The 5,567-nt window shown below is 32.3% G+C and overlaps 1 long non-coding RNA gene across 1 annotated transcript; it reads right to left on the bottom strand.

Moving 5' to 3' along the window:
• Window positions 1–202: 202 nt before the first annotated feature.
• LOC105776828 (uncharacterized) lies at window positions 203–1,442 on the bottom strand. Its single transcript, XR_008190139.1, has 2 exons — window positions 847–1,442; window positions 203–491 (listed from the first exon to the last, which is right to left on the bottom strand). It is a non-coding gene; the product is annotated as an uncharacterized LOC105776828 (long non-coding RNA).
• Between the last annotated feature and the right edge of the window lie 4,125 nt (window positions 1,443–5,567).

Here is a 5,567-nt window from a genome sequence, read left to right on the forward strand (position 1 = left end):
CAAAATATATTAAGAATGCATATAATTATTAAAAAAAAAAGAAACACACCCATTTAACGATTTCATTAATTTAAGTTCCTTATCCCCAAAAGAAAGAATAAAACAAATCCAAAGGAAATTTAACCATAAATTCTTACATTGGACACATCTATATGCAAAGGGATCAAGGACAAAAGTATAACAGAAGTATAACAAATGACAGTTGTTTAATATTTTAACTACCTTTCTATATTGTAAATCAGGGTTTCCAATTACAGGCGAGTAAAATCAAAGGCAAACAAAGATATCAGGTCTTCCAATTTCATCTTGAGGCTTTGCTTGGTTCCCCATACCTGACAAGAAGCTACCTCTCCATGTTTATTGCGTCGACAACTGAAAATGCTTGTGGAAGCGCTGCTGATTCTAATATCCATTAGCAAAGTTCTAGTCACTCTTAATGTTTCTGTAGATCCTCCTTACAAATAAATTAGAACCAAGATAACCAACAGCTCCTATACATTGAAAAGGAAATCGTCAAAAACCCACATGAAGCTGAAACAAATGATGCCATAAAACTCTACTTCTATCTGTCTCAAACAAACAACGCTAAATAGCTGTAGAGATTAAGGGTATACTCCATATTCCATTGAAAATTTCATTAGAGAAAATTTGATTTGGAAAGAAAACATAAAATAGGATGGATATATAATATATTTCAAAACTCGCCACAAAGGATTCCCAAACCAAGACAAAACATTAAAGTATATCCGAAATAGAAACTGGTCTGGAAGAAGCCTGACATCTTGGTTTTCACATAGTAGTAGTATACATAGTACAAATATACATACATAGTACAAATACACATACACTGCTGTCGAGGCAGCAAAGAAAAATGATGTCCACTTCCAGTGATAGTTTTCACCGTTTAACAAGAAATATGTCCACACATTTGTCACACAGACAGTTACAATGACGAGAATCGGGAACACCAGCAACATAAATCCATAGACATAATAAACCTGCAAAAGTCAAAGGCTTGTTGAATCATAAATTACTAGAATACGAACACAATTTCCAAGTATACATGAACCTAGCTTTAAAGAGGAAGCAAAACTCCTATATGCTATTAAACTACATAAATCTAAATAATTTATTACTCCCACCAAGAAATTATAAACATAACAAGGCAAATCCAATTAGATCCAAATAATTTACGATCTTGTCAAGATTCGAAACAAGAGTCAGACGAGCAGAGGACTATCGAGCAGCAATAGACGGAGCAGCGTCGACGAAGGAGACGAAGATCGATGGCAAATGCACTGTCGATGGTGATGCAACAAACAGATAATTGGACAGACGACCAGCAACAGACGGATGGGGGGAAAACTAAGTTAGGGATTTGGGGAAAAACTAAGTTAGGGATTTGGAGGAATAAGGGTTGGGGGTCAGGTATCAAAACGCATTGTTTCAATAAAAATTAAAAAATATTCGCGGCATTTATAGGCAAAACGCCACTATTGCTTTACCTTTAGCGGAGTTTATGAGAAAAACGCCGCTATCATTTTTAAACTTTTGTGGCGTTTATGCAAAAACGCGTTATTGCTTTACCTTTTGCGGCATTTATGGGAAATGCCTCTATTTCTTTAGCTTTTGTGGTGTTTATGGGAAAAACGTCGCTAACACTGCTCCCATTCGGTATACCTTTACAACGCATAGCATAAAACGCCGCTAAATATGTACTATTTGCGGCACTATTTCCACAAACGCCACTATAGAACAAATTATTGTGGCGTTTTTAGTTAGTACCACTAATGATATATATATTTTTGGCATTTTTCAATACAAACGTCGTTAAAAGTTTAACCTTTGCGGCATTTTCGATCCAAACACCATTAAAAACACCGTTAAAAGCTTAATTTGCTTAGTGCATGTCACGTCAACAAAATTAGCAAAGGATAAATTTTCTATTTATTTTGGGATGATTTGATAAAAATACAAATTCAATAACAAAGAAACAAAAATTTAAATGAATGCAGACTTTTTTGGTATATTAGTCGATAAAAGGAAACATACGTAATCAATAAACTAGTCGCATAATCTCTTCCTTTTCTTATTACTTTATTGTTTCTCTACAAATATGGACGGATGAATGCAGAAGTGGATCATAAAGTTTGTCAAAGTCGCGGATTTGACTTAGGGCTCTAGACATTCGGAAAGAAACTTAGATTTTTGGCACAACCTGAAACGCAATCAAATCGAAGTTAGATAAAACAATTAAAATAAATAACTAAGATAATTAAAATAGAATAACGAATCTACGATTAGAACAATAAGGAAGAAATTAAAGAAGATAGATGGAAAGATGGTGTGTAGAAGTATTGAGAAGCCTTGGAAACACGAAGAATCCACAACCCCTTTCAAACGGCTCTAATTTCCCCTCCAAGAAAGAAAACTTGGCAAGAAAAAGTTTGAAGATGATTCCCATAATCTGAAAAGATTGTTAAAACTCTTCTAGAAGAAACTCATGAGAATTTATGAACTCAAAAGAGAAGTTGAATAATAATGAATTGTATGAATTGTGTACAATGCAAAGGTCTATATATAGGCTAGCTAAATAAATCTAAATAAAACTCTTAAGTATACTAGAACTCTAATTTAATCTAAACTAGAAGTTGTTTTAAACTAAACTTTCTTGTTAACATAAAACTCCTAAATAACTTAAAATACTTCATAATTATCAAAACTTTGGAATAAAATAATAAGAAAATAATAAGAGCTGATAAATACAATATTGGGCTCATATATAAAAATTAAGCCTAAAACCCAAACCCAATATGATTTAAACTCGAATTAAAATCCCGAAATTCGTAATTCTTATCCTAATCCCGTTCAAAAATTTTGCTCGCGCAGTCTTCACTAAAACGGTCATAACTTAAGCTCCCAAACTCAAAATCGAGTGATTCAAAATGCGTTTCGAAGATAAGAGATAGATATTCAAACTCCATGAAGACATTCAACCCAGAAATGCTAGGATCACATCCAAAAAGTCGTCACAAGTTTGCTGATTTCCCAAGCTTGAAAATTGACAGCTTTGGTGATTGGAATTTAATAAATTTCACCCCATCCATGCATGTATCATTCTCCCTTTCCTCAAAAAGTTTCATCCTTGAAACTTGTCTTTGATCGAATCTTGATTTGATTTGCTTAGCCTTTGACATTGTTGTTTGGCCTTGAGGTAGTGTGAGTCTATCACATTCATGGGTTTGAAATTGTGGCTTAAGGCTTGCATCATTCCCCCTTCCTCAAGAAGATTCGTCCTCGAATTTGTAGCTGCATAGAAATAAAAGGAATTAGAATAAATAACAATAAAATGAATAAAATACTTACCAAAGCTTTCTTATGAGCCAAAAATATCTCCATGATCAAAGATATGATTTTGATCTCCCAAATTAGTATGGATCAAGTGTCTCTCCTTCAAAAACAAACCATCAACACTAAACAAAGAAATATCCAGCACATGAGAGTTCAAGTAAAAAATAACTTGGAATTTTCTTTGAATATGCATAGTCATCCATAAGAATTTCCTACGATGTGTCAAGAATTTCACATAATTATAAAAATCAAGAAGTTTAATAATTTTATGTAAAAATTCTTCGTTAAAGGTCAAGATAGAACTTTTTGTTGCAAGATAAAATCTATAAAATGCTTTCAAAAACATATTTAATGCAACAAAATTACTATTTTAACCTTTACAAAGGTAGATAAACCCATAAAATTAGTTGAACTTTCAGACTAAGGTTTAATGAAATTTGACCAACGAGAAAACATGTTATAAGGAAATATTTTATAAACAAAATCAGTAGCATACTTATCAAAAACATTCAAGGTATGCCTTCTTAAATTAATTTCTATTGTTTCATTACATTTGTTACCTTGTAGCACTTGTGGAGAATTATCAATGTTCAACTTACCTGTTTCCCACAAGTAAAATCATCTATCAATTGTAGAGTAATATAATTAAAAGTCTGTCAAAGGATTCTTGAAGTCCTGTAATAAAGAAAAACCACTAAACAAATTTGAGTTGAGGTTTGTTAAAACATAATCACTCCTCACTTTTGCATGTGTATTTTCTTGCTTTTTATTTTCTTTTTCCACTTGAGAACTCTCCAATTTTAACTCATATGGATTTTCACTCACCAAATTTGGACCATCAAGTAGACATTTAGCACTCAAGGTATCTTTTCTCTCTGTCTTTTCACATGATTCTTCCTCACTTCCCATATCCCTCTCACAAGTATTATGAATATTCAATCCAATACAATATATCTCAGTAGAAGAACATGACGTTTCTATTTCATCTAACTCTATATATTCAAGGAAAAAAATTTCATTATCATTTTTTTCGGTTCACAAAGTTCGCCATCTTCTTTGATCAAAAAAATTCTCAGGTTGGCACAATCATGGCTATAGTGTCCACGCCCTTTACACGTAAAACATTCAATTTCACGAGCTCTTTGTTGTTTTGGTGAAAAATTAGTAGAAGTGAGCTGTTTGAAAGATGTAGAAGAATGTTTTGTAGGAGCCCCACTTTTCCACTCAAAAGGTTTAGTCTTAGCATGTTCTGGTAGCAACCTATTAATAGCATAAGAAGGTTTCAAATTCTTGAAAGTAGAATTAGAAATTGTACCTCGATAATAGTGTGATGCGCCAAATGGACGAGATTGATGTTGCTAAAATTGTTGCTCAATCTCAATTGCCTTGTGTACAATCTTCTCAAGATCAATACAGGTTTGAAGATTAAGAGCATTGGCAATTGAAACGTTCAAGCCATCTACAAATCGCACGATGGTAGTTTATTCATCCTCTCGTATATTTACTCTTTGCATAAGCATCTCCATCTATAACAACTTGTTTTTCAGTGGTGTCAAAAACAGTGGTTACGGGACCACAAGTCTAACGAGTAAGTTCGTAAATGTTATTATTTAATATTTATGAGTCAATTATGGTGTTAAAATAAGTTTAAGTGGTAAGACCCTAAAGTAAAATGATTTTAGAAAATAAGGTATCGGGACCTCGTTTCTATAAACCGAGCTGTAGATATTTTAATAAATATTTACAGAGTATTATTGAGGTTGTATTAAAGTTTCGTTAACAAATTTTAATGTTTAGATAGTTAATTAATTAAAAGGACTAAATTGTAAATAATGTAAAATTTGATCACTATTAGATTTGAATGATCAAATGACTTAATGGATATAAGTGGAAGGATTAATATGGTAAGTTACCATTCTTGGGATTGTGGGACGGTTTGAGCTTTAATTTCTTTTAATTTTAAATGTTTTATATGTTATTTTTATTGTTAAAATAAAAGTAATAGTGTTTATAATATGAATAAAGGCCATCTTCCTAAATTAGTTTCTTTTTCTTCAAATGAAAGCCACGGTTGGGAGCTTGAAGCTTCGATCATGCTATAGTTAATGCATGTAAGTCCGTTTTGATCCTGTTTCTCGTAATTTTTATGTTTTTGATATCGTTGTAACTAGGTCCAGCTAGTTCCTGCCTTCATTTTTGAAACTATTAAAGATTTT

The sequence above is a fragment of the Gossypium raimondii genome, chromosome 10, assembly GCF_025698545.1.
Source record: "Gossypium raimondii isolate GPD5lz chromosome 10, ASM2569854v1, whole genome shotgun sequence".
NCBI lineage: Eukaryota > Viridiplantae > Streptophyta > Magnoliopsida > Malvales > Malvaceae > Gossypium > Gossypium raimondii.